This window comes from Mus pahari, chromosome 19 (genome assembly GCF_900095145.1).
Source record: "Mus pahari chromosome 19, PAHARI_EIJ_v1.1, whole genome shotgun sequence".
NCBI lineage: Eukaryota > Metazoa > Chordata > Mammalia > Rodentia > Muridae > Mus > Mus pahari.
The window spans coordinates 82,905,790-82,918,312 of NC_034608.1; the positions used below are offsets into that span (position 1 = coordinate 82,905,790).

A 12,523-nucleotide genomic window follows, 5' to 3' on the forward strand; every position below is an offset into this window, starting at 1 on the left:
CTGTCCTGGAACTCACTTTGTAGACCAGGCTGGCCTCAAACTCAGAAATCCGCCTGCCTCTGCCTCCCAAGTGCTGGGATTAAAGGTGTGCGCCACCACACCCGGCAGAAAGTCATTTTCAATATAGCCCACTTGGTTTTATACTGCTAACACCTTATGTTCATGTGATACATATGTTAGTTTGATGAGCCAATATTGATATGTTATTGTTAGCTAAAATCCATAATTAATACTAGATTCCCTCTTTGTGCTGATTTCTGCATATAGACAAATGCATTATGGCATGTGCTTGTGGCTTGCTTGTGCAGTTTCTTTGGTGATAACAAGCCCTGTACCAAATAGTTCACTGCCCTAATATTCCTTCCCTTCCCTCTGCTCAGCTTCACCCCCCCATCAACCTCTAAAACCTGAGGATCAGCTTTACCTTTTCAATAATTCTATTCAGTAGAAATCAAAGTATGTATCCTTTCTAGATATTTTTCCACTTACCAAAATACATTTAAGGCTGTTTGCTCTCATTTGGTGACCTCATTGATGGCTCATTTATTCTTGTCACTAAATATTATTCCACTATATCCATTCACCTATTGAAGGGCATCATTTTGCTTCCATGTTTTGGTTATTATGAAAAAAGTTGTCATGGACAAAAAATGTCAACTCATTTGGAAAAGTAACAGGAACATAAATCATATACTAAGACTATTTTTAGTTTTATAAAACTGTTTCAAAATGTCTTTCAAAGTTGCTGTACTATTTTGCATTTCTACCAGCGATGAATGGGTGCTTTTGTTAGCCCCTGTCCTTGATAGCACTTGACTTGCCAGTGTCTGGATTTTAACCACACAAATAGTTGTATGGACTCTTTTATTTGCAGTTCCCCAATGACATATATTGAGTACTTTTCCATATCTTATTTGTAACTTGTACACTGGCTCTGATGAGCATCTGTTCAGATATTTCCACCCGTTTTTATATTTTTTTCATTTGAAGTTGGCTTTAAGATTTCTTGTATAATTTGTATACAAAGTTCATATTTCTGAAAGTGTGTGGAATGTCTTTTAATTCTCTTAACACTTTGACAGAACAGAAGTTTTTAATTTTCATCAACACATGCAAGGCCACTTAGTTTTTCTCATGCGTTAGAGTTTTATACATTTGTAGTTTATATTTGGATTTGTATCCAACTGGAGTTCATTTTTATGACATAAGAGCTATCTCTACAATTTTTGCATGTAAATATCTTGTAGTTTCAGTACCATCTGCTGAAAAGATGATACTCTCTACATTCTTTGCTCCTTTGTTGGCAATGAGTTCACTCTATTTTTCTGGGTTGATTTCTGGATTTTCTCTTCCATTCTACTGATGATTTGTCTAGTATTTTTCAAAAAACCTCACAGTCTCGAAGTTGACTACAATCATTCCTCAAAGTTCATTTTCTTTTTTTATTGTGGTAGTCATTCCAAGTCTTCTGCCTCTCCATGTAAACTCCAGAATTTATTAATGCTTACAAAATATTTTTCTGGGATTTTGATTAAGTTGCACTGACTCCATAGAGCACACTGGGAAGATGTGGCACCATGACCATACTGAATCATCCTATCCATGAGTCTGGCCTCTCTCTGTTTTGAACCTCTTTGATTTCTTTCATTAGAAAGAAATTCATACTATTTCTGAGCATAAGGATAAGCACTGTTAGAATGCAGTTAGTAATCATACTGGCTTAAGAGATGGACAGTGATAAGTTCTCCCTTCTCCCCCAACCTACAGGTAAATTCAGCTCTTACCCCTCATCCCAAATCTTCCTGCAGCAGATGGAGACCATTTACAGAAATACACAACTAGTCCAAATGCATATTTATGAGTTATCTGTCCCTCAGCAGTCATTAGTTGCCTGTAGTTCATGGAGGGGTAACACCTTTTGAAAATGTCTACAGTAGTATTGGCATATTAGCTGGTATTGTAATTACACAGGTCTTCTTTAGGGGGCCACACTGTCAAGATTCCCTGTCATATATAGAAGACACTATCTCACAGCAGATGTCTGTTTCTACCATCTCTTTTGAAATATTTTCTGGACCTTAGGTGTAGGTGTCACATTGTACATGTAGGGCCCTATTAAGCAGAGTCAGTAGCATTGGCAGATACATCAGATATGGTACACAGACAAGTTTTAGTAGAACTAAAATTTATATCTGGGCTGGGGAGATGGCTCAGTGGTTAAGAGCACTGACTGCTCTTCCAAAGGTCCTGAGTTCAAATCCCAGCAACCACATGGTGGCTCACAACCATCTGAGATCTGATGCCCTCTTCTGGGATGTTTATAGACAGCTACAGTGTACTTACATATAATAAATAAATAAATCTTTAAAAAATTATACCTATAAACAAGTTTACTCAAAAATAAAGTCCTTAAGTTAATACCTGTTACCCCTTGTAGTACAATATAATACTTCAGTTTTCTAGTCCAAAGATGGAGAAATGATCTCCCTAGGAGAGCATGGAAGAAACATCTGTTCTATCATCCACAGTGGCTTCTAGGGGTTAGAGAGGGCTCAGGGGTGAGTGCTTGCTTTGCAATGAATAAGATTTGAATTCTGATCATCAGCAATCATGTAAAAATCCAGGTGTAGCCACGTATGCCTGTAACCCAGCACAAGAGAAAGAGCATGGGAGATAGAAGCATAGTGGGGGTTGCTACCCAACCACTCTAGCCAGTACACAGTTCCAGGTTTAGTGAGGGACCCTGTCTCAAAAGATTAATGTCGACAGTGAAAGAGCACACCCAGTGTTCTTCTCTAGCCTCCCTAAGTGTAAGCATCAGAGTGTGAACCCACACATACACATGTTCTTATATGCATCACACACACACACACACACACACACACACACACCACAGCTTCTCAGTATTTGGCCTAAGGATAGAATGAACAAACAGTTATCTAGAACTGAAGGAAAAAAAGGCAAACACATTGAGGATCCCAGAGTCCACGGGGGAAAGGCTGGGAGAATAAGATGCCTAACTTTGAGCATGGTGTGTATTAAGCGTTAATGTTTATTAGATTCCAAAATAAAGTTGTAGAGTGCAACAGTCAATTTGACATCTGGGTCTTTCCAAACAGGGCCAGCAGCACACTTGCCTTTCCCTACACAGAAATTTCTTCCATAGATGCGTGCTGTTTTGTATCTGTGTATTCTATGGCCTCTTCTCCTCTTTACTTGCTTGCATGCATTTTCCTCTTTGCTTTTACTATAGCATGTTGGGCACTGCTTTGCCATTATGAGCTGATTTTCTCTTTGACCACATTGTTCTCTTGCTAATTCTCAGCACACCACCTACGACAAAATAAACAACCAAAACATTCTGCTGAGTAATTGAAACTCACAGGGCCCCATTCATCTCCTACACTCAGTTGTTGAATTTCTTGATACTTAATGCCACTTCTCATCTTCAATAAAAAGCGCTGCCTGGCACATGCTGTTTTAATCAATGCGAATTACATTCTATTTTTATGGATGTGCTTTTCACATTCCCTTGGGTGCGCAATTTATCAAGCATGAGTAATATCTGGCACAGGGTACCTCTAATGGTTTCCTTTTATGATTAGATCAATGAGTGTCTGAATTAAGAGAGAACATATCTAGGGAAAGAATGCCTCCAAACTCTTTGAAAATGGTGTTAAAGAGAAAACATGGCAGTCTAAAAACATTAACAACACAATTGCTTCAGGGCACTTGAATCCTTATCCATGGAAACTTGGAATCGTTTTAGAAGATTTTCAGTAAGAGGTGATGTGACGGACTTGATCTCTGAATACTTGAATGAGTTTACGCACTTTTCTTTAGGGCTTAACATGCTTTAAAGGTCACATTAAGCACAAAGCTAGCTTTAACAAACCAATTCTTTCTTTTTGACTACATTGCCACAAGCCCTTGATTTTCAAAATACTATGCCCAATTTTCACACTTAATATAAATACATCTATATATTTATAAAAATTATTTAAAGTTTTTTTGTTTTTTTTTTTTTTTACTTTTATTTATTTGTTGTGTTGGACACATTCATGCCACAGCTTGGGTGTGGCAGTCAGAGAACAACATGCAGGTATCTGTTGTATCCATGCACCTTGTAGGCCTCGTGTATTAAGCTCAGGTCGTCAGGCTTGGTAGTATGTACCTTTACTCACTGAGCCAGCTTGCCAGCCCGTGTGTTCTTTTCACACAAAGCATCTGTCATAGTTTTCTATTACTGTGATAAAAATATTATGAACAAGGCAACTTACAGATGGAAGCATTTGGTTTGATTTAATATTTTAAAGGGACAGAGTCCATGCTGGTGGAACAAAGGAATGTATGAGAGCTCATATCTTGATCCACAACCATGAGGCGCACACACACACACACACACACACACACACACACACAGATGGGGGAAGGGGAAGGAGAGAGAGAGAGAGAGAGAGAGAGAGAGAGAGAGAGAGGAGAGAGAGGAGAGAGAGAGAGCATATTTTTCCTCCAACAAGGCCACACCTTCTAATCTTTCCCAAATAGTTTCACCAACTTGGGAACTGATTTTAAATATAGGAACCTATGAGGGCCATTCATATTTAAACCGCAAAAATATCCAGCTATATAGCCATTTGTAACACTGTTTTCTTTCATTCATTTTTATTCACTCTTTACCTTCTTTCATTTCATTCATATATATGTGTGTATATATATGATTATATATGAACATATATATATATATATATATATATGACTATTTCTTTTACTTGTTCAGAGTTCTACACATCTTATTAGATGATAGAGTATAATCTAATTAAATAATACTCAACAATTGGCCTTCTATTATTGGATATTTATTATTTCAAGAAATATACTGTAGTGAACAGTTTTGGGTTTTTTTTGCACACACTGTTTATACATATGTATGAATATATTATGACTAATCATAAGATGCTTTTTAAAAGGATACTTGCTGTTATAACTCTTAACTGTAATTGTGAAGTCTGAGAACCCCCATAAGACACTGGTGTCTACAAACACATGCTAAACAAAATTTAATCAGAACCCAGTTTTCTACAATCAAAGCTTTATTACCAAGCCTTCCCCATTCATTTTCGAGATTATTGGTAAACCAAAAAGCAAGCAGCAGATGTTGGCCTTGCTATGATTAATGTAATAGAACTCAATTGAGTGCAGATGCAACTGCTACTTGTTCAACCACCCTGTGGCCCCATAACAGGCTGCAGTGGTGATGTCACAGTATGGATCAATGCTCCGGAATGACTCACACCTGTCTTCTGAAACACTCCATTGTGGCTTTATTTCTGGGTGGAGCGGGGTGTGACTCACTCACTGACTCAACCCATCAACACCCTGAATCTGCCTATGAAAATACCACATGGGGATAAGTCTGCAACTACTCTCCTATTTAGCAAGCACACAAGGCACAGAGAGCCCCAGCCTATAAAAGTTTTTTGTTCTCCAAGCCTCACTGCAGAATGTAGTTAGTTCTTGGGGCTTCCCAGTCCTCTCCTTCTTCCCTTGCCCACCTTAGTACCATCGTTTTAGCCATGTTTGTTACTCTGCTCCCCAACAGCACCATAAACAGAAGATCATTAAGGAGTAATTCAACAAACACAGTGATGGATGGGTGTAATATCATGACTGAACACTTCAGGTAAATTCCTGTGCTTAGTGATGTATATATAATTTATCTGTAAATAAACAATATAAAACTGAGGATTATTTGGGACCCTCCCTCTTCACTAGGAATGTGATAGCTTCATAGCCCGTTTTAGCTGAGTTCTTTTTTTTTTTCTTTCAAGAAGGGGGTTTTGCTATATTATCCCACTTAGCCCCAAATCGCAAGTTTAGTTGATGCCCCCCACCTTGCCTTAGCCTTCCTGGAGGCTGGAATATTAGTGTGTGGCCCCCAATATTTGGTCCGTTAATTCCTTTGCTTCTTCCTCTCAAGAGGCAGTACCGCTTTCACCAAACATTGCATGTTTCCTTGATCCCTGTACAGTTCCAACACCTACATTAAGCCAGTGTCTGTTTCATGCTTGTTCAGGCTTTCTAGTCTCACCAGAGAGTTTTCTGCGACTGGATTCTTTCATGGTAGAAGAGATTGCTACTATTCCATTCAGGAAACCTCATCAGTAGTTCAGGAAAAAACCATATCTCTGGTTAAGCCATCACTAAGATCAGATCCCCTTCCTGTCCACACACACACACACACACACACACACACACACACACACACACACACACACACACGAGCATGTATGTGCACCACTAAAATGAGCTGCAATGCTCACGGCTATTTCCACATCTGAAAACGCACCTGGGAAAGGCAGGAAAGTCATCTTTGCATCGTCTCTCTTTTATTCCATCCTGCTTGCCGTCCTGAGTCAAGGCTCAGATTGTGAGCAGACGGGAGGACTGGGACAGACATACTTGAGCAGAAGAGGTAAAGCGGAAAGTGGCATACTTATTCAGGAGCTGGGTAAAATGCTGCCACAGGTGAGGCTGCGTGAGAAGTGAGGTTCTGCTTCCTCCAGGTGGTGCTTACTCAGTGTCAAGCCTCGGTGTTTTGTTGTAGCAGTCTTTTCTCAGTTCCTCATACCTTGAGGAGTTAAAAACCACCACATCCCATCTATAGGGGTCATTCCATCCCATTCGCTGGTTGTTTGAAAATGCACGGGCCAACAAGAACCAACGTACAGATGTCCCTAACCCTGAACACACACTGGCTTGACTCTTGTTTTCATGGGAAGCTCCATTTTGGAGAAACTGATAGTAATAGGAGATGATGCAGGTTCTGACTTTACTGTGCATAACAGACTGCAGTTGGGTGGTCTAGAGCCCCCACCTTAATCTCTCTTTCCTTTTCTGCATAATTGTCTGGATATCTATGGTCCAAGAAGTTATTTTAGGTAATTTGTTTTTGCCCTTACTCTGCAGGAAGAGGCAAGGCGCTCCATGAGTAAAGAAGACACATTAGTGGGGAGGCTACTGCAACGCAGATGATGCACCCAAGGCAGAACACGAGTCCATAGAGGCCCCTCGGCTCCTCTGCTTACACATGAACAGGTGAACAACAGAAGGAAAAGGAGATCATGCATGTGCACTATGCACAGAGCACAGAAAGACACCAAGAGACAAATACTTCTAATAAAAGCAACTATGCTCTTAGTGTTTACCTTGCTATAGGAAATGCTGCCTATATTGGCCAGTCAATAATGTACTTATATGGTTTCAAATCAGCAGCGATATACATTGTTTATGAAGTATTACTGACATCTCCTTGAAATATGCTTCATTTTGACTCACAATTGTGGCCCAATTTTACTGCACTTAATAAAAATTTAAACACTCATTTACACAGGAGGTGGGATGGTCTATAATGGAGCATATGGGCTTTGGGGCTGCATAGAGGTGTTTTACTGACAACAAAAATGAAAGACAATGTAATTATACACGGCACTGCTGTTGAATCATGGACATGTTCTAATTTTCTGAGATGTTGCTGGCATAAAAACTTCAGTTCATATTTTCCTTAACCTGGAACATACCTGTCTGTGGAATGCACAATCAAGTCCTATGTATAGTCAATTTCCATGTGTGTTCTCTCATCAGGGCCTGCTTTAAATTTACAGAAAATGTTAAAGACTTAGTTTAAACAGCACCCAGGCTCAAAGGGACTGAGTTCTGAGTTTGATCCTCAGCCGTTAAAAGCAGCATTCGTCCGGCATGTGTTGTCATTACTAGTGTGACCCAGCACTATGTTGCTACCCTGGCCTCCAGCATGCCTGCTGACTGGGGCTCATACTGGTGAGGATTTGCCCATGGAACTAGAACTTGGAGAAGGTTTGCGTGTGCCGGTTCTGGAGCAGGTTTGCTGTTTCAAGTTTACACTATGGGATGCTGGGGGCATAGCTGAGATCCAGGTACTCAGGTTTCTAGGAACCACAGTAACCCAACTCAGTCATCATCGGGACTATGTGCCTGTTTCACACCACCAGAAAATTTCATTTCCGTCAACTGACACTTTCACTGAATCAGTCGTATCTGCTGCCTAGTCCTCCGCAGTTGGATACTGTTTCTGTATTGGCTACTTTGTCTTCACTGTCTGCTCTGTTGCTCTGTACTCTCAAACAGCTGGTCCAGAAATCAACCCACATAAACTTCCTAAATCTTATAGTTGCCTATTTCTGGCAGCCATGGCTTTTCTAGTGTCCCAAAGGCTCCTCAAAGTGGACCTTTCTCGGAACTAAAAACCTTGCACTTATAACCTAGGCTCTTTGCCCAGCCCCATGGAGGTCTGCGTGATCTCGCGTGATCTGACGCTAGCCACTTCATGTTTTTTCCGGTCCTGTATCTTTACCCACAAGTTCAGGTCACCCGTCCCTTTCCTGTGTCCACTTTTACTCTCCTCGGAGTCTTCTGCTTGATGCGCTCTTGCTGCTTAACTCTCAAGGCTCATTTCTTGTTCAGATCTCAGCGTATGTCTGAGTTCAACTGGGCTGCCACAAAATAACGCCAGACAAACTCCTAAACTATGAGAATTTACTCTTCACAGTTTATTCTGCAGCCTGGGAATTCAAGATCGGGATGTTCAATGTCAAGTGGAGAGCCCATCTCTCATTGATGCCGGCACATAGTGTGAGAGGTTTCAGTGCTCTCTGTTGCCGTTCTAAGAACTGGCACCAATCCCATTCATGAGGGCTCCATCCCTGTGATCTATGACCCTTCAAATATCCATCCACTAGTATTATCTCATTGGGATTAATATTTCAATGTGCATTTTGGAAAGGGACGACTGATAGCTCTCCTATGCTATTTTCCAAAAGAACTTTAATGACAACAACGGCTTACATGACATTCTCTGTACACATTTTTATGGCATTTCCATACTTCTATTTATTTGTCGATTGTTCTGCACATCATTTTATCCTCCAGCACCTTTATTTAAGCTCCAGGAGAACAGGACCTCCCTTGTCTCAGCCTCTGCCTCATCTCCACAGCTAGAGTATCCTGGCATATAGCAGTTATATCTGCTTATTAAATAAGTTAATATTAACTCCACCCTGAGAAAGGGGAGAAAGGACCAAGCCTGGAACCCCTCTGATTCTCTGACCTTCCTTACTGCAACTCATTTCTGCTGCTGCCTGCCAATCAGCTGCAGGTTTGAACTGCAGAGCAAACAGTAATCACCAAGAAGCTGCTTTCCAAGCTAAGGTTTCCTTGTATGAATAAAATAATGAGGTCTATATTCTTGTTAAAAGACTCATTTCTTCAACACATTGTTAAAATTCTAATAAAGCTAAAATGATACCCTAGCCTGTTTTTTTGTTTTTTGTTTTGGTTTCTCGAGACAGGGTGTGTAGCCATGGAACTCACTCTGTAGACCAGGCTGGCCTTGAACTCAGAAATCTGCCTGCTGCTGCCTCCCAAGTGCTGGAATTAAAGGCGTGGGCCACCTCCACCCACCCAGACCCTAGCCTGTTCTTTCTCTTGTTCACACTCTTGTCTTTTTTTTCTTCTTGACCACACCTAAGGATCCCCCACAGAGGGCCGAGATGCTCCTGTGAGCTACTGATGGGTTGAGTTCATTGTGGGGCACAACCCTGTAATCCTGCCTAATTGTCAGATGTTGACTATGTAGGCTAAACAGGATACAAAGTTGCAGGAGATGAAGAAAGCTTCAGTGCTGACAGAGGTGAATACAACCTGCCCTGTTCTGAAAGATTGACAGAAAGAAAACTCCAAAGCACAACTTGAACTTCTGTAGCTTCTCCCAGAGCTGCTTGCCCTTGGGCTGGAAGGCCCGCCCCCTAGGCTATTGTGTGGAATAGAACAACTCAAAGTAAGCACATGCCCCAGAGAAGCCTTGACTCATAACTACGGTTGGGCACATGCCAACTGTTCCAACCAAACCCACATACGTCTATGTGCATGTTCATGCACACAGATGGTAGTGATTGTGGAAGATCTGTACTTCAACCAAAGTGAGCAGCATATGTGAAAGCAGTAGGATGAATATGCCCATGGAACTGGAAGCAAGATTAAGCTACTTCTAGTGACAGCTATATGAGTTTTTAAAATGGTATTTGCAGTTCTCATTTTTAATAATGGCATAAGCTTTGCACTATCTAGTATTGTCTTCAGGTGACTTGGCTCACTCTTTAGAACAATCTCTAACTAAGCATCAGAAGTAATACCCCGTGGACAGGGGAAAACAATGGAACTCAGTGACCGAGATAATTCCCCCAAGGTCAGTCATATAAGTTCTTGGATTCTCCTTTAGCCACAGTTGGATCTAAGAAACAGATTCTTCTAAGTTTTAATTTTAAGTATTTTACATTAGCCTAAAGAACTTTCCATAACCCCAGTAATTTTTAGAAATCAATATAATATAAAGGTCTGTTTAATTTTAATGAAATTAATAGGTGGAGTTTCGTATTTCTAAAAGAAATAAAACAGAATAGGTATTAAATATTTATAATGGGAAATTGAATTTATAAAACTGTGATATGATTTAAATAAACTTCCTTTAAATACATTAAAAAGCTTTGTTTAGACATGTATGCTAGCACATGTTAAGTAATCAAATTTATTTTGTAAATGTGCAAATCTAGAGTATATATTTTATTTCAGATAGCTAAGACTCTCACTGAGTGTTCATTAATTCATGTTTATAAATCAACAGAAAAAAAAAAAAGGACAAACTAAGGAAAAGAAAAGTATATAATCAGTTGTCAGAAGAGGAACCCAAAGCTCAACAGACCTCAGTGTGTAAAAGAATGCTAGTGACTGTCCTTTGTCCTCCTTGTTCCTGGACACAGCACACAGATAGTGTTGACAACTCCCAACCTCATCTTAGCGATGTGCCAAAGCATCGCCAATGGAATGCAGATGGGAAAGGTAGGTGCGATTTCTGCCGTATTTGTCAGGAAAGTCACTTTCTCTGACTTCTCTATACTTTAATATAAAAATATAACATTAAAAACTTAAACTTACATTTAAGAAAATAAACTGCACCTGTTATATAATGTTTTGTTACGTGTATAGAATGCATAATATATTACTAGAACATACATTTCTGTCTCTTCAAGCTGACAGATTTTTTTTCTGATGGACAATTTCAAAATCCTTCCTTCTTCTCTTAGGAATGAACAGTGTGCTATTGTTGCCTACAGTCATTCTCAGACATGATCGCACATCTTGCTCCTGCCAAAATGTGGATTAGTAGGCACTGGTTACATTTTCCCCACTCCTGTGCCTTTACTCTCCCCAGCTTACCATGGTCGGCATTCAACTGTCGACTCGTAGAAGAGGAACATTTTTAGATTTCACAAGCACATGGCTTCACACAGCATTCGTCTTTCTGTTTGAGTCATTTCATGCCAAATAAGGATTCCCATTTCCGTACATCTTTCTGCAAATGACATGATTTCAATCTGCTTGTGGCTGATAAGTATTCAATTGTGTATATGCACTGCATTCTCATCCCCCATTCATCAGGTGGCACACACGGGTCCTCTCCATTTCGTGGCCATTATGAATTGAGCTAGCATGAGCATGGGAGTGTGGCTGTCTCTTTGACATATTGATTTCATTTCCTTAGGTTATATACACTGCTGGGGGATTTCTAAATCATGTGGCACTTCTCGCTTTACTGATCTGAAGAATCTCCATATTGTTTTACATAATGACTGGAGAAATTTACATTATAGCCAGCAGCATGCAAGGGTTCCCTCTTTGCCACCTACAGAACAGTACTTTTGTTATTGTTAGTCTTTTGGATAACAGCCGTTATTGGTGAAGTAATTGTGATCTGTATTTCACCAATGATTTGTGATGCTCAGCATTTTCATGGGAATGCCACTTGTATGCTTTGTTTCAGGAGCTGTCTGTTCACACTCTTACTCATTTTAAAATTAAGAAATTTGGGTTTATGCTATGGAACATTTGAATATAAAATTTAAAATTTTTCAGGAGCTGGAGAGGTGGCTCAGCAGTGAAAAATGCTTTTTGCTCTTTCAGAGGACCTGAGTTTGGTTTCTATCACCCACATGGTGCCTCACAATCCTATATAGCCCCAGTTCCAGAGGATCCAACACCTTCTCTTGGTCTCTGTGGGAACTCCATGCACATGGTCTACAAACACGCAGGCGGGCAAAACATTCATACATATAAAAATACAATAAATAAATCTTAAACTAAAATGCATTCAAAGCATAACTACATTCTATTAAATGTATACACCTGTAACCAATGTACAAACTGGAAGAATACATACCTGGTTCTTGATAGTTATTTCTTGGGAAGCAAAATAAGGAAATTCTGCTGTGGAGAAAAAATTAAAATGAGCTTCAAAGCTATTCATAGGGTTTAATTTTATGACTAAATAACTAAATCCTGGGGCTGGTGAGATGGCTCAGTGGGTAAGAGCACCCGACTGCTCTTCCGAAGGTCCGGAGTTCAAATCCCAGCAACCACATGGTGGCTCATA

The 12,523-nt window shown here is 40.0% G+C and overlaps 1 protein-coding gene across 3 annotated transcripts in view; it reads right to left on the minus strand.

Annotated features, from left to right (window-relative positions):
* Positions 1 to 12,523, minus strand: part of Psd3 (pleckstrin and Sec7 domain containing 3) — a 522,390-nt gene that overhangs the window by 458,296 nt on the left and 51,571 nt on the right. For all 3 annotated transcript variants that reach the window (XM_029532004.1, XM_029532006.1, XM_029532005.1), the window contains 2 exons: positions 12,311 to 12,357; positions 11,311 to 11,446 (listed from right to left, as the gene is read on the minus strand). The gene's annotated coding sequence lies outside the window, so the exon portion shown is untranslated. The remainder of the gene's footprint in view (positions 1 to 11,310; positions 11,447 to 12,310; positions 12,358 to 12,523) is intronic.